Source organism: Sorex araneus, chromosome 1 (genome assembly GCF_027595985.1).
Source record: "Sorex araneus isolate mSorAra2 chromosome 1, mSorAra2.pri, whole genome shotgun sequence".
Lineage (NCBI taxonomy): Eukaryota > Metazoa > Chordata > Mammalia > Eulipotyphla > Soricidae > Sorex > Sorex araneus.
The window spans coordinates 367232806-367255703 of NC_073302.1; positions in this window are offsets into that span (position 1 = coordinate 367232806).

Here is a 22898-nt window from a genome sequence, read left to right on the forward strand (position 1 = left end):
ATAGCTGCCTTGTCACAAAATATCTTTGAAGTAATTTACTACAACACAAGTGTCTGTTTTACAGAGACTCAGGCAAATATGTCTGGGGAAAAAAGTAGAATTAAATTGTTAGTTTAGTAAATGTCATCCCTAAAGACATACATTGAAACATGTAGGCTACTGATGCGGCCCCAGGCTTTCTAGCTACTAATACAGAGAAAAAAGCAATACATGCCTATATAGTCTATAACATAAAAACTGACTGTATTCTCTTAGCAAACTATGTATTGCTCTATGCTAATTTTAAGTATTACATTAAGGATAAAATAAAGGCAAGAGAGATAGTACATCAGGTAGGAAGCTTACCTTGCATGCAACCTACCTAGGTTTGATTTCTGGCACCCCTGAGCCCACCTGGAGTAACAGATCAGGAGTAAACCCTGATCACTGCTGGGTGTGGCCCCGAAACAAACAAAAGGATAAAATTGCATTAAAATAAAAAAATGCAAAAAACTTCAGACCCAAATAAAAAGTTCCCATGGACCCTCCTCATAGTGAAAAAGTAATGGAGTATAACAGGAAACACATCCTTTATTTTGCTTCTTCACTTTCTATTATCAGGAAGATCAACTCACCAGTCTGTACAGCAAGCTGACTTGGCAGCCCAAAGCCCATAACTGCTTAGATTCTATTGTCTGCAGGCACTGTGATTATTTCACCAGTCAGCTATTGATTAGCGTCTGTAGGATTTTGCTTTTCAAATCATACTGCTGCGATTTTCCTGATGCATGTTTCATTTCTCACATCTACAGGTGTATATGTAAATTCTACAGGTAAATTCGATGGATTTATGCAGGTGGCTTCAGTTTCTTTTGACAACCATTGCAAAATGGATCTTCATGTACTGTGTATCCATTTGTACTCACCTCTCCAGCTGCGGCAGAGCCGGCTTCTTCAGGCCTGTACTGCTTACCCTGTGATCTCTCTGCTCCTGAAAGACAGCTATTATGCCTGAGATTAGCATCATTCTATATGTTTAAGAGCTTATTTTTTCCCTCCCTCATATTCCTTGTCCACATTTTTCTATTGGACTGCTAGACTTTCGCTCATGGGCTGTAGGCACACCTTTCTATTAAGGACATTCTCCCTTTGTACTCACTGTTGTACTTTTTCTTCTTATGTGATATTTATCTTTTGAATATATTGAGTCTGGTTTTGCCCTGAAGAAAAAAATTTTGTGTGTGTGTGTCATAAAATGGTGTGTCAATGACTTCTTTTAAGACTTTGCAGAATGAAGGGTTATGTGGCGAAGAATTCACCACTCCTAAAAAATATCTACTGGACCCAGAAGATGACTCAGCAGCCTAACTTATTGCCCAGAAAGTGTGAGACTGTGAGTTCCCCACAAGGTGATCTTCACAGCTCTATGCCAGGAGCTTAATTCCTGATACTACAGCGCCAGCAGGTGATCCTGGCATCCCCAACGTCTGTGACCCCCTACAGGGGGTTAAAAAATAACAACAATAACAGTAATCATAATCATAATAAAATGGTTGCTTTCTACTTCTTTGTTTCAGCTTAGAATTTGTTGCAAGAGTACGGTGGAACTTTAACTGTATCTTCTTCCTAGCAGTGCTTTATCCTGATCATGAATCATCGTCTCTGTGCAGCTGGGATTTGAACTGGGGATGGATGGACAGTTCCCTGAACTGCTGAACTCCATGGCAATCAACAGAACCTCCTTTTACGGCAAGGAGAAGCTTGCCCATGCTTCAGTGAACCCACTACCCGCTCACACACCTAGGACGACGTGACTTCCTTATCGTTCTCTGAACATGCAAGGCGTATTTCGATTAACAGCGTACATAGGTGTCAGGTCTGCTGGAAAGGCCAGTTCTGCTCAGAGCCCCGTTCCCGGAACTGATCTGCCGAGATTCTGGCCCTGGTACTTATGATTTCAAAATACTGTTATTTCTTTTCTTTTTGTTTAACGGTGATTTTTTTTCCCCCAGAAAAAAATGCAAGCTTCTCCAGTGCTCCACTAGAGGGTGCTTCAACTATACATATTTACATATGCATAAACACAAAACTTAAGTGTTGATGTGGGTTGCATGCATATGTGCCAAGCAGCAGGTTTCTTTTTTTCATGAACTATCAGTGACATGGGCAAGGGAGTGGATTTTTCACCCCTCTCCTCCTCCTTCCTCGCATGGAAGCAATTCCCAGTGGTTCACCCAGTTCCCAGTGACCACTAGATAACCATGACCATGGTGTGGGACCAGTCAGACTTGAAGTGGGGAGCAGGACAGGGAAGGGACTCCTGAGTTCAATCTCTCTCCTCGTTCTCTTTCCCTGGAAGAGAGCTGGGGTGGAGAGAGAAAATTTGGATTTGATGGTGGGGATTTTCTCAGAAACACAGGGAAAGAAGCGAGAGCTCAATGAAAACACTTGCATAAGGCATTTGCCTTGCACTCAGCTGACCCAGGTTCTATCCCCGGCACCTCAGAGAGTCCGCAGAGCACTTCCAGGTGTAATCCCTGAGCACCACTGGGTATGGCCCCACTACACCAAAAATAAACAGAAAACCTCATGGGTAGGTGTCCAAAGTTCCAGAATTCTGTGTGCTGCTGGAAAGGATCTAGGGGAGTCAGTGTTCTAGAAGGAGGGGTGGGGGGAGGATGGGGAGGATGTTGGGTGGGTGAAGGGGAGGACAGAGGAGAAGATTGGGTGGGGGAGGAATGCATAGCACCTATTCAAAGATTTAAACTGGTGATCATGAGGGAGTTATTGAAAAATGTGATTTTTTTTTTTTGCTTTTTGGGTCACACCCGGTGATGCTCAGGGGTTACTCCTGGGTCTACACTCAGGAATCACTCCTGGCGGTGCTCGGAGGACTAGGGGATGCTAGGAATCAAACCTGGGTCGTCCGCGTGCAAGGCAAATGCCCTGCCCACTGTGCTATCACTCCAACCCGAAAGATGTGAATTTTTAAAAAAGAACTGAAGGCTATGTGTGTCCCAAAACTCAAAGTTGAATGAACAAGAAGCCTAGAAATAAATATTATAAGAAGATGATAGTCTGGGACTTGGTAACCGAAGCCTGAGCTATGAAGACAGTGAGCAGAAGTTTTGTATGTTTGTTTTAACTTTGTTGAAGTTTAGAATCTTCTAGAAAGCTTTATTTATTTATCTATTTATTTACGTTTAAGAAATAGCTTCATTTCTAGGGTTAGGACCCATGCAGAAACTTTTTCTTTTTTTATGTTTCCTGGGTGACTTTAATACACAGCCATGTTCAGGAACCAAGAATTTAGATGTGTAATGTTCGAGCGCAGGTGCATGAGAGAATCATAGGGAAGTCTTTCTGGAATACAAGTTCCTGGCCCTAGCTCCAGAGTTCCAAAGTCAGGAAGTGTGGATGAGAATCCAAAATGAGTATTTGAGCAGGGCTGGGGAGACAGTACAGCTGCTAGGGCACATGCCTTGCAGGCGTCTGGCTGGTTTCAATCCCCAGCATCTCATATGTTCCACTGAGCACCACCAGAAGAAATTCCTTAGTACAGAGCCAGAAGTAACCCCTGAGCATCACTAGGTGTGACTCCCAAAGCAAACAAAATGAGTAACTGAAATGCAATTAGTCTAGGCTGAGGTGTAAGGTGTAGCAAGTCCAACAGGCACACCAGAGATCAGTTAACAATAATGTTGTAATAAATTTTATTTATTGTATGGTAATATAAAATAACAAATATGTTTTATATTGGTTGTATTTCAAATAGTACATTTATTACATATATTAAAATAATACATTTAAAATAATAACCAATTGTAGCTGATAGGTTGGATATATTACAAGTTTAATTTCACCTTTTTTTTTCAAAAAACGTGGCTATTAGAAAGATTAAAGTTAAATTTGGGGCACATTATATTTCTTTGGAATTAACTTGTTGTATATTAGCATTTCTCAAAGGTTAGCTTTGACCCAGCTGCATAGCAATTACCTGGATGCTGGTTAAAATGACAGATTTACCAGCCCTGACATGCAAATTCAGATTTTCAGGGTGGGTCAGGGAATTAGCCTGTGGAACAACATTCTCTTGTTGAATCTAATGCACACTGCAGTTAGGAAATTGCTGGCTTAGCTGAACAAGGAAAAGGATAGAAAAAAAATTAAATATATGTTTGTCAAAAGACGTCATCAAAAATGGGAAAAAATGCTGAGTACACAATTCCTCAGAGAGGACAGAAAGATGGTCAGTGATTGAGTATTTAAATGAGTGTTCTTCACCATTATCAGGAAAGACCAAATCAAAACAACAAAGAAATGTCACCTCACAGCTCTGAGATTGGCATATATTAAAAAGAATAGAAACTTCCAGGGCTAGAGAGATGGAATAGTAGCTAAGGCACCCCCAATGTGAGCCCCTCCAGGAGGGATTCCTAAGTGATTCCTAAGTACAGTGCTCAGGGCTTACTCCTCTAGAGATGGGGGATAAGGAACCCTCATCCATTGCCTGGGGATGTCTCCTGCTTCAGACTCTATGGAAAACAGCATAGAGGTCTCTCAAATATTAGTAATTGAGCTTCCATATGACACAGTGATTCCATTTCTTAGCATCTACTCCCAAAGCCCCAGAACAGTATGAAAAGGTATCTGCACTCTAATGTTCCTTGTAGCACTATTGTGGAAGCAACCCTAAAGCCCTCAAGCAGATGATTGGATAAAGAAATTTGGACTTATATACACAATGGAATTCTACATAATGGAATTCTACAAAGCTATAAGAAAAAAATGACACCCCAAAATTCACTGACACATGGATGGAAGTAGAGTGTGTCATGCCAAGTGAAATCTCAGAGGGAGAAAGAAATACAGAAAAATTTCTCTCACAGGTGGAATACAGAGAAACATACTTAGGGGATTAAAAACAATTCATTGGAATATCCCCTGAGCATCAGCCTACTACTGAGTTTGCCAAGGAGATAGGGAGAGAAATGAGAGAGGACCAGGGGACATCAGTGCAGAGAATCTGACATGCTGGTGGTAGGTAGCACTGTAGCACTGCCGTCCTACTGTTTTTCATCGATTTTCTCAAGCAAGCACCAGTAATGTCTCCGTTGTGAGACTTATTGTTACCATTTTTTGGCATATAGAATACACCATGGGTTACTTGCCAGGCTCTGCCATGCGGGCGGGATACTCTCGGTAGCTTGCCGGGCTCTCTGAAAGGGACGGAGGAATCGAACTCGAGTCAGCCATGTGCAAGGCAAATGCACAGCGGGTGGTAGGTATATTTAGGAATATCATGTTCCTAAAACTTGATAATTAATAACATTATAAGTCATGGTACTTAACTTTTAAAAATATGTTTATTACTTAGTACAATCAGTGCAAAGGAAAACTCAAGAATCACAGAGGTGTCCCATCTTCATGAGCAAAACACTCTTTTGGGCTTGAGAAAAACAGGGAAACAAGGTTTGGGGGTATTTAATTCCTTGCAATGAGGACCTTGGACAAATAGCATCAGAATCTCTTTGGAGTTTATTAAAAACATGCATATTCAGCCTCATCCCAAACTACGCTCTGAGAATCTCCATTTTAACAATACCCACGAGATGATTCAGTTGAATGTTTTACATATATATGTCACCCTTTCAAATTATCCAGTGTAGTCATTTTTAGTAAAAAGAGCAAGTGATTCAACCATCAATATATATGTTTTAAAAACATGTATCTTTGGGGCTGGAGCACACAGGTACACAGCACACAGGTAGGGCATTTGCCTTGCACACGGCCGACCTGGTTTCCATTCCCAGCATCCCATATGGTACTCTGAGCACCAGGAGTAATTCCTGAGTGCATGAACCAGGAGCAACCCCTATACATCTCTGGATTTGACCCAAAAAGAAAAAAAAACAATAAAAACATGTATCTTTATTTCAATAAGATTCCCCCTATCCATTTACTATTAATCCCCACCCCATCCCCAGACAAACACATAACTGTCTATAGTTTTGCCTTTCCTGGACATTGCAAATAAATTGAGTAACACATTATGTGGTCTAATGTGCCTTTTTTCTTTCATCTAATGTGCTTTTTGAGGTACATATATCAGCACTTCATTGCTTCATTTTTGCTCAGTAGCATGCCATCATGTGAAGAGATTACATTTTTATATGTTCATCAGTTAATGGAAATTTCATCATCATTATCATCATCATCATCATCATCATCATCCTGTTGATTGTCGAATTTCTTGAGCGGTCTCAGTAACGTCTCCATTCTTCCAAGCCCTGAGATTTTAGAGGCCTCTCTCTACTCGTCCTTCCAATGATGCCGTACTGGAGGCTCTTTCAGGGTCAGAGGAATGAGACCCAGCTTGTTACTGGTTTTGGCATATTAATACACCATGGGGACCTTGTTAGGCTCTCCCATGTGGGCAGGAAACTCCCAGTAGTTTGCCAGGTTCTCCCAGAGGGAGAAGTAGGCTATAAGACATCATGCGGCTGCAAACTGGCCACGCACTTCTGGGAGCTGGCTTTTAAGTCTCTGGATGCTGGCCTTTGACAGGATTACACAGCACCGCCAGGGGCAGTCCCTGGGTGTGACCACCTAGCTATTGGGAGATGGGAAATCTGGGCGGAGGAGGCCCAGTCCTGATCCGAGCAGCCTTGGGAGGTCTCAGCCCCGGGTCCCACACACCTAGGTTCCTCTGCTGGTTCCTTCATGCGTGAGGCTCATCTGAACGTGTGGAGAGGGGCCTTGAGCATGGCTGTGGTTAGGCTCCAGAGATCTTCAGCCTCTGGGAGCTCTGCTCAGGGTGGGGAGGGAAGCTGGAGCCCATCCCCTCCAAGGAGGCCCCCGGGAAGACAGTCAGGTGCGCAGGCAAAAGACTTTCTAATTAAAAAAAAATGTATTTCCTCAAATTTTTATACTCCTATGAGAATGTTATTAAGATTTGTTAATATCATACAGAATATTTTCATTTCTCTTGGTTAGAAATTTAGGCATGGGCCCACTCAGGAAAGGGTCATTTTAGTTGACAGGCACTGTTCCTGGGCATGGTCCTGCGTGGCATGATGTGCTATGTCATAGAATGTAGAAGGGATGGGAGTTGTCCGCATCTGGATGAGTCGAGGTTCTGTTGCCAGCAATTGTGTGATGTTGGGCAAGTTACTTGATGAGACCCATGACTAGGTGTGTAGTCCCTAAAGCATGGAGCTAGTGTGGAGATTAATTAGATACATTATGATACATAAGGAAGGGTCAGAGAGAGTTGATTCTGGCTTTTTAAAAAAATTCTTTTGGCTTTTTGGGTCACACACCAGCAATGCTCAAGGGTTATTTCTGGCTCTGCACTCAGGAATTACTCCTGGCAGTTCTTGAGGGACCACATGGGATGCCTGGGATCGAACCCAGGTCAGTTGCATGCAAGGGAAAAGCCCTCTCCGCTGTACTATCATTCCATCCTGATTCTGCCCATTTATTAAATGACCTTGGGCAAGCTAGCAAATTTCTCAAAGTTTTAGTTTATCTATAAATTGTAGCTAATAATACATTCCTTAGAAAGTCCTTGTGAGGCACACCTGTCTTATTGGGCTTTAGATGTTGAAATCAGGAAAGTTGCCAAGCAAAGTTACACCAGTTCCCATGTAATTACACACAAGCAATTAAACTCCATGCCCCTGATATTGAGGGTTCAGTTTGGGGACATGCAAGTTCACCCTGCTGAATTCTGGGTTCGGGCTAGCTCAAAACTCCCCTGACCAGCATAGTTTAAAGATCCTGGAAGACAGACTCTGCTCAGCAGAGCAGAAAACCAATCTGCAACAGCCAGAGGGAACATGGGTCAGTGAGCTTGACTGACCTTTTTTTCCCAGATAATTCTAAGACCAACTTTCAGGGGGAAGGCAAATGCTGTCAACTTGTTGCACAGACGTCTATCTCTGATGCCATGCCCTTTTTCCTCATCCTAATTGAAAGAGTTCATACAGGCAATCAGCTCCACAGGGGTTCCAAATAGAAGTAATAGCACAGACCCCCTTTCTTAGATGACACCAGATTCCTTGAGCACACCCCACCCCACTCACCCCCATTCCTTCTGCTCCCCTAACTGGAAGCCTGCCTTCCTGCATGCAGGTGGAAAATCTCCCTAACAAAGTCATCCTGTATTTCCACTGACCACTATGTCCAGTCTTCCCTGGCTCTCAGGCCTACTTGGAGAGCTGGGGGTACCCTTCTGCTCCTCCATAGTCACTCGGCTAGTCTGTGAGAGCTGCCATAACAAAAGCCCTCAGACCACATGGCTTCCTTTACAGACATGTGTTTTCCCACAGTCAAGAGGCTAGCAAGGCTAAGATCAAGGTCCAGAAGGGTTTGGTTTCCGGTGAGGACTCTCTTTCTGACTTGCCCCAGTCACCTAGAGGCCCCACTTTAATTAATTAATTAATTAATTTTTAGAGCATTACAAAGCCATTCATGATTGGATTTCAGTCATACAGTGTTCCAACACCCATCCCTCTACCAGTGTACATTTCCCAGCACCAGTATCCCCTGGTTCCCTCCCATCACCCTTAGCCTCTACCCCTTGCCTGCCTATTTGCCAGGTTTTTTTTTCTTTTTGGGTCACACCAGACGTTGCATAGGGGTTACTCCTGGCTTATATACTCAGGAATTACTCCTGGCAGTGCTCAGGGGACCATATGGGATGCTGGGAATAACCCAGGTTGGCTGCATGCAAGGCAAATGCCCTACCTGCTGTGCTATTACTCCAGCCCCTCTTTGGTAGGTTTGACAGGTGCTTTCCTTCTCTCTCTCCCTCCCTCCCTCCCTCCTTCCCTCCCTCCCTCCCTCCCTCCCTCCCTCCTTCCCTCCCTCCCTCCCTCCCTCCCTCCCTCCCTCCCTCCCTCCTTCCCTCCCTCCCTCCCTCCCTCCCCCCCCCCTCTCTGTCCCACTTGAAAATATGGCTGTATAGAGCGCGGGTGTTAGAACTTCAACATAGTCACTTGTGGAAGGGTGAGGGTGATGCAGTCCACAGCAGCCATTTACCAGAAGGTCACTTTAAAAGGATCCCATTGTTTGGCATTGACTCAACTCTCTTTGCCTGTTGGTATGGGTGGAGAGCTAACTGAGAGCTAGGATGAGAAACAGCTGCAGAAAAGGCAGCAGAGGCCACAGCTAAGGATCCAAGCCACTGTGTTCACAGGATGAAGTGATCAGCAGTGCCGGGAGGGAGGCTACGAGCTGAGCAGTGGCTATCATTTCATCTTATGCTTAAACAAAGTGTGGGGGAGAGCAGAAGACTCCCCGCTAGTTCCGGCACCGACTGCTTAGCCTTCATTGTCTGTGTGGCTCTGATTGTACCGCTGTCTCTTGGCATTTAACAGAAGTATTAAAGCATATTAGATCTCTGCTGGGGCTTAATGACAACAGGAATCATCCCAATTCAAAAGGCAATTATTTATCTGGTGACCTTTTACAAAGTGGCAAGTTTTCCTTCAGGATTTTACGCAGCGGATGGTATTTCCAATAAACTTGGGTCTCTCCCCTCCCCCCAATCAATTGTTGGTATTTGAATGTCATGGAACTAAAAGCTGTGAAATTAAACCCGCTGTGTGAGCTATGAGAATAGGGAGCTGAGATGGGACTATAGGTCCCTCTCATATAATATTAGTGTTCCATTATGATACAAATCATGGGGAACATTAGCAGATTTGAGGCATAATGGACTGCTGTGATGATGGGAATATGTGCCAGTGGGCGTGGAGTGTTCGTTTGGAAGGGTTCAAGTCAATGCCTTTAGTGCTGCAGCACCATGATGGCTGGGTCATGTTTGTATTTGAGTTCTCAATTTCCATCCCAATTAGCTGTGACACCATAGACAATTTCCTCAGCAATTGGTAAAGATCCAAGGACAAAGACATGGCAGCCCTTTGAAACAGACTAACATCTAAGGGGTTTCTCTGGGCTGGGCTGATGCCTCACAGTCAGTTTTAAGTGTAGATGCTTTGGTGAATCACACTGCATAGTGGTTGGTCTCAGAAGTACTGAGAGGGAGTTGCCACCTTAACTGTGGCCCACCAAGTGAGGCTGTTATGGTCAGAGCACTTCAAAATGTCTGTTTTTATTATTATTCAGGTATGCAAGGCCACTAGATCAATAGAAAACTATCCTGGGAAAAATACATTGATTGACTGCCAGGTCCCTAGAAAAGGGGTACATAGGGAAGCAGCAGGGGTCTGTCAGGGGCAGGAGGAGAGAAAAACCATGGTCAGAGGCTTTGCTGTGACTCCTAAAGGATAGACTGGGTAAGACAGACTGGGAGTTGGCTGGCTTGAAGAATGTTGGCAGATTCTGACCTAGGTTTACTTATGTCTGGCCTGGGTTAGTGGAGACAGGAATCCAGGAGTGGGGCCCTGTGAGCACCTGAGAAATGAGGAGGGAAGTCATGACTCTCAAGTGGTCTGTTTACATATGAAAGGTGCACAGACAGGTGATAGGGACTGGCAAGCCTTGGGCACTCAGAGCCTCTAAGGTCAAGGCCTCAGATATTAAAGCATGAGTAGGATGGATGTGATTACTAGGCAGAGGAATAAGATCTTAACCTCAGGACCCAGGGCCAGTCTGGGCAGAATGATAATTACAAGACAAAACACAAAGATTTCTGGTACCTACAACTATAATCTTACTTTCAGGCTAGGAAAGCGAATGCAGGATCCTAGATCTTCTTATAGACAGGAGGAAAGTGGATCCCACAGGTGGCCTGCTTAAGGCCACAAAGTATTGATGACTTCCTCTCCTTTGTCCCAGCCCATCAGTGACTTTTCCATACTATGGCCTTGGACCAGCACACACACACAGACACACACACACACACACACACACACACACACGCATGTACCTCCCCTCCTCCAGCTCCGTAGCTCCATACACAAGGGGAGATTTTCTCTTCCATCCATTTTTCCAGACACACAATATAACTGCAAAACAGATCCACATGTTTGAACCAGTGTCAGCATAAAAGAAAATCATGTGTTGTGGCACATTGTTGGGCACCCCATGTTGGGAAGCTGTTTCAGAGTAAGGAGCTCTGTTCCAAACAAACCTCTTCACAAGAGCCATGGCACCCCCTTTTTATAAACTCGCCCTGCAGGACCTTGGGTCTATTTTGGCATGCAGCCTCAAGTCTGGAATTCTTCCTTTGGCTCTGTTATAATAACTCATATCTAGAAACTTCTTTTTCTCCCAAGGAAAGTGGGTATAACAGACTTTGTAATTGGTGACATAGATTCTCAGTGGTATTTCAGATTCAGTCTATGAGCTTTCCCCCAGCTCAGCTGCATGGTTAGTTGACAGCTTACTCTGTGGCTCTCCTCTGGATGTATATCCTACATCATCCAAAGATCTTTTTGCAATTCCCATGTTACACTCTTCTCAACATCGTGGTGGGGGTGGGGAGGCAGGACATGGGATCTTTTTTCTGATGTTCCCCAGGTATCTTCACATGACCCCAGGAATGTGAATTATCGAGTTAGGAGAGAAGGAGAACTGACAGACTGACAGTACCAATCATGGGGAGATGGGGAGAGTGGGGGAAGGTGACAACACAGAATCACATAAGGAAGATAGGCAGGTCTGAGATGGGGAAAGCACTGGTTGGTTCTTTCATTTCACTCAGGATACCCTTGTTTCAGCAGCTCAGACCAAATCTGGTGATATCCCATGGTTCTTCGGTGATTTTCCATTGCCAGAGAATAAGATTAAAAGTCTGTAGGATGGCTTCTGGTGACAATTGTTTCATAATGAACCAGGCTAAATTTCATTATACTCAGGATTTCTGGGCCAAAGATTTGATTAGGACTCAGCGGGAACTGCTGGAATCTGCTCCACAGAGGTCTCCACAGGGAAGTTTTAAGAGCAGAGAGTGACTTTGACAGATGGGAACCAGAACTATCTAGAAGTTTCTAGAAGCTGACATTGGCTGTTGGATGTGACCTCAGCTGTGGTAACTGACTTGAGCAAATAACACTTGGCCTCTCCATGTCACCTGGTGGTCTGAGCACCAATATGTAGACTTCGGCTAGTTGGACTCAGTGTTGACGGCTCCAAGAACAAGTGGCCCAGTGGACAAGACTAGCTCAGAAGTTACATAGCTTTCTTATACTGCATATCATTTGTCAAGGCAGTTGTTACTCTACCTAGATTCAAGGGCAATGTAATCTCATATCCAGCTAGGAAAGAATGGTAGGACCACTTGGTAGATGAAAAAGTGAGATGATGAGCTCAAGTGATAATACTACAGGTAGGGCACTTGCCTCGTACACAGTCAACATGAGTTCAATACCCAGCATCCCATATGATCCCTGTATACCACCAGAAGTGACTCTTGAGTGCAGAGTCAGAAATAACCCCCCTGAGCATCACCAGGTGTGGTCCAAAAACAAAAATCACTGTCACTGTCATCCCATTGTTCATCAATTTGTTTGAGTGGGCGCCAGTAGCATCTCTCATTGTGAGACTTATTGTTACTGTTTTTGGCATATCCAATAAGCCACTAAAAAAGGAAAACAATGAAAAGTAAGATCGGAGGTGTATCTGAGACCAATGACTAAGACAAGCGACTGTGGGTTTCTTCCTTTGAAAGGCAATCACTAGATACTAGTAGGGTGTCCAAGAATTTACCTCAACTCAACACTATCTACCCAGAGATAACATCACATTCCAATGGTCAAGGACTCTATTTTACCTACACCATTCTCCACTTCAGACACCAGTCATAAGCCCAAGTTATTATCCTGGCTTCTTATCAACTGGCTATAAATCAGAGGTTTCTAGGACACCTTCATAAGGTTTGTTTAATTTAATGGTTAGAACTGTCCATAGTGCTCAGGACACCCAACTCTTAACTTGATCATTGGTACAAAGGATATAACATAGTGGATGGAAGAAACATGTTAGGTAAGCTGTGTGGAAAGGACATCATTATTCCTGCTCCAGGCACACAATTTCCTCCCAAATCTCCAGATGTTCACCACCTGAGAAGCTCACCAAAGCCCCCACCTTCAGGGACCTTTGAGGAGGTTTCAAAAATTGACATGATTGATGAAATCACTGGCTACTGGCATTTGATTTTAACTTCTAGCTCCTCTCTTCTAGAAAATCAGGACCCAGGACTCAAAATCCCACCCACTCTTCCTGTTGATTCCTTGGCAACTAGCCCCACCTTCAGGTGTTTTCCCAAGATTCTCCTTTTTAAAGTCAATGAGATGCCGTTATCACTGTCAATGCTTGGGAAATGCTGACTCTTGGGAACTCTGAGTCAGGAACAATGGATGAAGACCAAACATTCACAAGAAATGCATGTTGGTTATGTGAGTAGTCAAATCCACATTTCTTGTAAACAACAATATCTCAAATGCTATATGAGCTGTTTGGAAAACAGTTTGCTGCAGTGATAATTAAGGCCCTTTCCGCTCTCTTTAGCTTTTCGTTATCTCAAGCAGTCTCAGTTGGTCAGGCTGAGGCATTAGCTGTTTCTACAGGATACAGGGATTCTCCATGTTGCCTTTCAGTAGGCTTTTCCTTTCTCCAGTGGAGCTAAGTCCTTGATAAAATACCCGAAGTCTCCTGGAACCTTTGGACGCAGTTTGAGCTTCATATTTTCAAGGGAGATGTGCATGCAAGGTGCTGGCTGTGTAGCTCAGATATGACCCTCATCTAACTAGATAGGTCTCCCTCTCATTAGTTCTATCTGTCCTTCCTCATTCGCCAACTTCTGGTTAGAGGTGTCTCTTAACATTTGGCACGTAGTAGTCATTCAAAATACAACAGCTTTTATCGTGTGAATTGCGGGGAGGGAATTTGGAGTCACACCCAGCTATTCCCAGGACTTATTCTTGGTTCTGTGTTCAGGGATCACTCCTAGTGTTGCTCAGGGGACCATATGTCTGTGCCTGGCATGGAACTGTGGTCGGCTACACACAAGGAAAGTGGCCTCATCCCCTGTACTCTCTCTCTTGCTCTTATTATATGATTTTTCTATTGCTGGGGGAATAACTACTTTATAAAACTAAAATTGAGAAAATATAATTTCCTCCTAGACTATAATTCTTCTCAACCTTTATGAGGCAGAAAAATGCAGTGGGGACTGGGACTGAAGTTTCCCCCACTCTTCTCTGGGGCACAAGTTTGTTCCTTTGCTCTAGGCAGCCATTTACTTCTGTCTTGGTCTCTCATTTCATTTATGAAAACACCTCCCTGGAGTGTTTGTGAATAAATTTGTTAACGTTGGAGAAGTGCTTAGAAGATGGAAAGAGCTGCGTGTGAGCTAAATACTATTAATAAAAATGGTAGTAAGATTGATTGTTCATTTCCACGGCCCTTCTCCTATTCAGTCTGTGCAAAATTGGAAATTGGTTGTGTTAAATTGGCTTACCTGCTCCATTTGGTCTTGTCAGGAAAATCAATGAGACACACATGAATATTCTTCTATGTACATAGCCATCTTCAAAGTTAGAAAATCATCAATATTTATTGTATATGGTTAAAGAGAAAATGGATGAATATTTAACATGTGAGACTATTGAGGTATGATTAAACATACTCTGCCAAGCACATTTCAAAGCTATATTTTAGCTTTTACGTACAACAGAAAAATCCATAGTTTTAATTAGATACACAGGCATGTTTGTGGAGCCTTTGCTGGGAAGGTCCATGAAATTAGCAGGCAGAGAATATCTCCTGGATGGTTAGAGCTCCTCTCTGCCCTTATACCTAGCTTGGAGCTCCTACTAATTACATAGCATTACTTTTAGAGATTTCCTGGAAAACTTCAGTTCAGAAATGGACTATTCACAGCCTAGGGTTATATCTGCTTCTTTGGGTTCTAGATATCCTCATCTTAGAAATCAAGACAGACTTGGCAGACAGGGACACTGGTCACTGGATAGTTCGAAGGAATCAACTCTGATTCTAAAATTATCATAAGGAGCTGGAATAGGAAGCTTGGCAAAGAACAATGAGGTGGGAAGGGAAAACAAGTGGGTTGTGACTTGGTTTTAGCTACTACCCAGCTCACTTGGGGATAGGACTCATCTCTAGATGCCTCCGTTGTAAAATAAATGAGAAGGTCTTTAAAGTCCCTTCCGGAGATCACTTTCCGTAAGCTTCGATGCCAAATTGTAATTGCTGTATAAAGTGTCCATAGTTGTGGTCTCTACCCCATACACCTTCTTTTCACCCATTCAATAAAGACCCCCAAACAGTGGCAGTTTCTCTCCACTCCTCTCTCTTTCAGCTAACAACATTGCTTCCTGCTCACGCATCAGAAGAAGAACTTGCTCCAGTTCCCAGGATGATGTCCATTTCCCTTCTAGCATCTGCCTCCATATATCCACCAATGTTTCTGCTCCTGTAGAGCAGCCCCAGGCCCCCTCCCCAGCAAGTGGTTGACACACCACTGTACCTCCACTCCCAGACCTTTTGCTCTACACAACTACGTCACCCTAGCAATTCTTTCTTCTTTTACTTGCATCCTGAACACTTGACTCTTTTCTGGATCATTTCCATCAACACAAAGCTATTTCTCCCATTTTGAACACATGTGCAACATACACATACACTTTTGCTCTCACATACATTTGGTTGTTTGGTTAGGTTTTGATTTGAAGGCCATACCTGATAAAACTGGGGGGCTGCTCCTGACTCAGTGCTCATTCCTAGCAGAGCTCAGGATCAAACTCAGGCCTTTTGCATGCAGAGCATGCATTAAAGAATTTTGAGCTATCTTTCCAAATCTCTCTCACATACTTTAACCTCCACTGACTACTCAATTTTCTTTGCTTCCTTTTATAGAAAAGAGTTCAACTCAATTCCCTGCCTCTTGAGCTATTTAATCTACCAATCAGCCTGTGACCGTCACACCAGCAAACCCCCGAATCATCCACTTCACTAACTCCAATGGTCAATTTTCAGTCACCCTCTTTTCCAACAGCGGTATTTGACACAGACCATCTCTATTATCCTTAAACTCCTTTCTTTCTTTCACTTTGGGAAACCACTCATTTCTCATTTTTCCAAGACCGGCTCCTTCTTAGTCTTTTTTCTAGATTCTTTTTTCCCTAACGAGAGTGTTGGGTGTATAAAAATTAAAATAAAAAGAAAAGGCGCGGGCGAGGAAAGGGATGCCTCACCGCACCAAGCCAGGCACAGGGCCTAGGGCAGCAGCTGTCTCTCCCGCCACCCGAGTTCGGTAGCCTCCGGCCGCTTCCCCCACCCCGGGGAGGTTGATGGCGAAGATGTGGCAGGCGAAGGAAGGAACGGAGCCAAGATGGTTGGTCTCACTTGCAGTTTATTCCAATCTTCCCTCTATACACTCTCCTCTGGAACTCTCCCCTTGCCCCCTCATACAGCTACCTTAAATCTCCCCGTCCCCCAGCAGCCTGGGGCTTATCTAAAGGTGTGGTTACAATCCATAGGGGGTATAGTTCTATCTCTTAGGGGAATGCCTTCACTAGGACAGAATCTCTCTTTCAGCAGGAAGACCCACCCAAGGGCAGAGTCCCATGAATGTGTTTCTCTTCTCCTCAGCCAGCAAACATATAAGAATTCATAATATTAATCATTTTGTATGGACACAATAAGAGATGCATTAAAGCTTATAGAATTGCTCTCCTGGGGCCATCTCAATCTCAGACTACAGTGCTCAGGCCAGATCAGTCTTTCCCATCCCTGGCAGGGTCCCAGTCTCATAATTACTATTGGATCATGACAGCATTTGTCTATGATCAAGCTCTTAACTTATAGTTAAGAATTAGGCACTTTGGCCAGGCCCATCTCGATGCCAGGGTAGCACATAACTCACCGCTTGCCCTGGATCCTTCCCGTCCCACGTCGGGGACCCTCCTTTGGGGTGCTAGGAACTGAGGGCAACTGAGGCTTAAGTGGAGAAAGCAGATGCCCAGGAGGGAATATCGAGGCCAATTAAGTCTTAAGTTATAAAAACATAATATTGTCTTCTTGTGTCTATACAAAAAAGACATAGCTTTAAAGTAAATTATTCAAAAGGCATAAAGAGGAGAGAAAGGCAATGTTATAATATTCAGTGTCCTAGGAAGTTCTGACCTTACCAATTAACAGAGTTTGATTAAGGGAAGAGCAGATAAACTGGTAGAATTGGTTACAGATAAACAAAAGAATGGGAGTGACTCGGGAGCACTTTGATGGGTGTGACTGATAAACCTAAGCTCCTAGTGGCAAGGGGGAAAGGACAAACCAAAGATATCCAACATCTCCCCCTTTTCTGTTTACAAAATTACAAAAATTTGAAATAGAAAGAGGAACAATCCCAAACACAATACAGTCTTATAAATTGTAGTAAAATTTCAGTCCAACCCTTGGCCAGAGCAGTGCTTGTAGTAGTAAAGCGTCCAATTGTCCTGCACTGTCCAAGGGTGAGGAAAGTCACCAATGATGAGAGTCATTCAGTCCCATTCTGAAGAAATGAAGTGTCTGGATCAGAATTGAAGAGTTGTTTCCGCAACAGCAGCAGTAGTGGTCACAGCAACGAGTCCTAGAGGAACAGCTATAGGAGTCTGATGAATTTCATGAAGTACTGGATCAGGCAGGGAGCACTGGAACAGGAGCATCACAACTTCTGTCAGGAGTCCTTCAGCAGAGGGATGCAGCCATTCTCTGGTCAGGTCCACTGGCAGTCATATCTGTGCAACCTAGCTTATGTTTGGAAAAAATACTTTTTAAAGTTATTAGAGGCTTCGACCATTGGGGTTTGGTACTTCTCCACGCCTGTGGATAAAGAGACAGATGAAAAGCTCCAATACAAATGGATATCCTAGAGAGAAATGAGAAGGTGTTCCTGTTAAAAGTCATTCTTTCCTCCTTTGGAAGCTGAGGCACCTGTGAATTCCAAGGAAAGGGTAAAAGTAAAGAATTATTAATCCAAAATATGGGGTCCTGGCGGTTTCCATTCTACAACCTGTAAAAGAAGGATACAAGGAATGCTCTTAATGTGGCCTTGTGATATGATAGAGGAGCTAGAGGCCTTTGCTGCAGGCCCTCTGATGCAAACTCCTCCTCTGGTTTCCTTGTGACTTCCAGCTGAAGTCAGCTTGGTGATGGCTTGTAGCTGGAATTTGGAGGGTTGTAAAACTGCAGAGTTCTGAAAATTAAAGCAGGCAGATGAATTCGGCTCCTGATGGAATGCAGAACGGAACCCAAAGTTTCTTGGTGGGGTTGTCTGTTGAAAAAAAAAAAACATAGCCTTTTCCTCGAGTGAGGAGTCTCCCTGCTATCCAATTTGTCAATTTTAATCCACATAGGAGAATTAGTAGTTTCCTGAGTCTGTGCATTTTCCTGAAAATGCCTTTCAGCTGCTGTATATTGCTCTCTTTGAGGTAAATTAAAAAAAATTTAAAGATAACAATGACAAGGACAAGGAGTCAAACCAGGCATACCTCCTTTTTTTTTTTTTTTAAACTGTGCTCAAGTCATAGATCTAGTCAGACCAGAATGAGATCAGATAAGAGTAATAAAGGAAAAGGAAAAAAAATTCAAAGCACTTTTGTAAAACAGCTTGTAGCTGCTGAAGCAATTTTTGAACTATAGTGTTTGATGCATTTAAAGACAGTCATAATACCAGGGAAGAAACCAACAACATAAACTGAGTTTGAGATTATATTAGCCAGCCCTGGCACATGGGCAATGAAGAAACCAATGTGGCAAGTTACAGCCTTCATTGGAAGCTCTTTCCTGATATCCGAAATAACCTGCTTCATAACCATGCACACACACAAGCAGAAGTATCCTAGTGACAATGCCTTCTGTCCCTCACCAGACTCAGCATCTCTAGTGACTGAGTGGGTGAGCACCCAGGAATGAGGCATCTCTGTGCCTCCTGGGTCAATAAGCAATTGCTGAGTGGGAGAATAACCACGTACCCACTGGCCCTGAAGCCGTTTTCCCAGAGGTGGCATCTCATGAACTAGAAGTGGGAGTTCACTTCCCCAAAAATAAAACTGTACCAGCCTGAATTTTTGAATAATCTTCTTTGGAAATAGCACATCACCACAGGTTCTGATAAAAAACTTGAGATTCAGTTGTCCAGACTGAGTTCCTGACTGATGGTCTTTGGAATTAAGACTAGAAACTAGACAAGGCTTTCTCCACCTCTGACCTGACTGAGGCCTCTCGGGGTAGCTGAGCCCTTTTATACAAAGTTCTGCTTGGTTTGCCAGCGCAAATTCACCAATAGACACAACTCTTTGATTCCAAATTTCCTTACTTTTATCCTGACTCAAAACCTGATGCCCATTAGGTACAGAACTCAGCTCCGCATATCCCATACATGGGATAGCTTCCTGTTCCCTGAACTCAGCCGCTTGTTGCTGAGATTCTAGATGCACTCCATGAGTGGAGTCAGAGATTGGCGACGCCTTTACCTTCACTGTCAGGAAATCCTCCAGACAACCATGAAAACCTGATGTGCTGCTTGCAAGGTTCACTTGAGCAAGCTTCCTTTCTACCTGGGGGCTCAAATCTTGTCCCTTTACACCAGAATTTAATATGTCGGGACTCTGAGTGGGGCAAATGGTAACTGTATCAGGACAGGGAATATCCAACACATTGCTCCCTGCAGTGGCTGGTTGCAGTGAATCTACTGACTGGAGCTCTGAAGCTCCACACTGGGGAGAAGGGCTGCAGCTGGGAACATCCCCTGGTTTTGCGGGGCCTGGGGCTGGCCCCACTGCAAGTTTCCCGAATTGGGGTCAGCAGCCACGCCAAGATTGGAGGGACAATCTCTGGCCCAATGGTTTCCCTTACGGCATCGTGGACAAGGTCCAGGTGGTGCTCTCACAGTGGCACGGTTTGGAGGTGCCCTGCAGTCCTTACGGAAGTGGCCTGATCTCCCACAATTAAAACATTTACCCTTATCTTGCCTCTGTATGGCATAGGACTCAACAGCATTAATACGTGCTTGATGTTTGATAGAACCAACATTCCTACATGCCTTCAAGTACCCCATAATATCCTCCTTCTCCTTAATGGGGCGCAAGATGGCCTGGCAATCCTCATTAGCATTTTCAAAGGCCAATTGTTTGGACAAAAGCTCCTGAGTTTCCTTACCCTTCACCTGCTTTTCTATGGCTTCCATCAGTCTCCCTATGAAGTCTGCATAAGGTTCTGAGACTCCCTGAATAATCTTTGTATAGCTTCCCTTGAATTCAGCATCTGCATCAATCCTCTCCCAGGCCCACAAAGCGGCGTCTCGGACATGAGAAAACACAGCACGAGGCAAGGTGACTTGCTTTTTAGGATCGTGCCATTTCCCTTCACCTATTAACATCTCATAAGTCAATTTAATCCCTGAAAATTTTCGTCCAGTGTGGCCTAGGCTCTGTAGTTTCGCCTTGGCCTCATCACTGAACCACATCCTCCACTGCATATACTGAGAAGGGCTTAAGCACGTCTTAGCAACCGCGTGAAAATCTTGAGGTACCCAATGAGCCTTTTTGCTCCAGCCTGTAAGATACTCCTTACAGTACGGAGATGTAGGTCCGTACAAGGCACAGGCCTTTTTAAAATTACTGAGTGAATCCATTCCTAACCCTTCATAAGATGGAGACTGATTTTCCTCTAGCTGGATGGGAAAAAAGAGATGGAGCTCATGGGGTCTGGGTGGAATTGACCATTTACGGTCGAGAGGTCTCAGCTGTAAGCTTCTGTCGGGAGCTTGTCCCGAGCGACCTGGAGGCCGCTTAGTTGAACGGCGGCGGCTCCTGTGAAAAGCCTCCTCTACCAAGCCGCTCTCAGACTCAGAATCTGAGGAAGTGGTAGCTGGCTCATCATACCCATCACTTTCCTCTGATTCACTAGAAGTGGAGTCATACAAGGGAGGTGGTGGTCTCTCTGGTCTAACGTCAGTAGAGAACGTTAATTCATCAGTGGCAGAGCGATTTTTGCTCTGAGAACGTGTCTGCACTGGAAACGCCTTGAGCTGCTTTCGGGGTTTGGGTACGGGAGCAGCCAAGCATTGAGCATCAGGCTTCTTTCTAGGCTTGGGTATGGGAGGAGCTGAGGGTAAGGCTCTCTCCGTAGTAGAAACTTTCTTTACTTCATCCTCAAATTTAAAATCCTCTCTGTTTAACTCCTGAGGAAAGCCTCCCATAGCATATCTAACTTCCTCCTCCTCGGAGGTATCTTCCAAAGCTTTGAGAATGGAATTAATGATTTCCCAAGTTACCCAGAATTGTTTGGGGATTTTAGCCCCTCCTTTAAATTCCTTAAAGACATTATCCTTAATTTTTTCCCAAACCTTAGGCTCTAAAGTACCCTTATCTGAAAACCAGGGATGAAACTTATAGACAATTTTTAGGCAGGACCGGAGTTGGTCCCGAGAAACACGATGCCCAGTTCTCTTTGCAAAATGCTTAATTAATTCAATAAAAAACTTGCCACGTTCAGTTTGGCGCGAAAAATTTTGAGCGGACTTCTCACGGCACTGTTTTTGTCCCATCTTACTGGGGCAGTAAGTCTAGTATTTTAATTCACTGCACCACAAAATTCTGTTCTCCCACCAAACTTTTCTAGAGTGGAGTTCTACCGAACGCTATTCTTACCTTTAGTTGCACAGCGGTTGGAGATTCGTGCCCACCCAGGGACGCCAGTTGTATAAAAATTAAAATAAAAAGAAAAGGCGCGGGCGAGGAAAGGGATGCCTCACCGCACCAAGCCAGGCACAGGGCCTAGGGCAGCAGCTGTCTCTCCCGCCACCCGAGTTCGGTAGCCTCCGGCCGCTTCCCCCACCCCGGGGAGGTTGATGGCGAAGATGTGGCAGGCGAAGGAAGGAACGGAGCCAAGATGGTTGGTCTCACTTGCAGTTTATTCCAATCTTCCCTCTATACACTCTCCTCTGGAACTCTCCCCTTGCCCCCTCATACAGCTACCTTAAATCTCCCCGTCCCCCAGCAGCCTGGGGCTTATCTAAAGGTGTGGTTACAATCCATAGGGGGTATAGTTCTATCTCTTAGGGGAATGCCTTCACTAGGACAGAATCTCTCTTTCAGCAGGAAGACCCACCCAAGGGCAGAGTCCCATGAATGTGTTTCTCTTCTCCTCAGCCAGCAAACATATAAGAATTCATAATATTAATCATTTTGTATGGACACAATAAGAGATGCATTAAAGCTTATAGAATTGCTCTCCTGGGGCCATCTCAATCTCAGACTACAGTGCTCAGGCCAGATCAGTCTTTCCCATCCCTGGCAGGGTCCCAGTCTCATAATTACTATTGGATCATGACAGCATTTGTCTATGATCAAGCTCTTAACTTATAGTTAAGAATTAGGCACTTTGGCCAGGCCCATCTCGATGCCAGGGTAGCACATAACTCACCGCTTGCCCTGGATCCTTCCCGTCCCACGTCGGGGACCCTCCTTTGGGGTGCTAGGAACTGAGGGCAACTGAGGCTTAAGTGGAGAAAGCAGATGCCCAGGAGGGAATATCGAGGCCAATTAAGTCTTAAGTTATAAAAACATAATATTGTCTTCTTGTGTCTATACAAAAAAGACATAGCTTTAAAGTAAATTATTCAAAAGGCATAAAGAGGAGAGAAAGGCAATGTTATAATATTCAGTGTCCTAGGAAGTTCTGACCTTACCAATTAACAGAGTTTGATTAAGGGAAGAGCAGATAAACTGGTAGAATTGGTTACAGATAAACAAAAGAATGGGAGTGACTCGGGAGCACTTTGATGGGTGTGACTGATAAACCTAAGCTCCTAGTGGCAAGGGGGAAAGGACAAACCAATGATATCCAACAGTTGGGGTCCTCCCTGATCCCCCTTTTCTTCCTGTTTATACTCTCAGGTCTGTAGATTTCATTTATCTTGACTTTAAATACCAGGAATA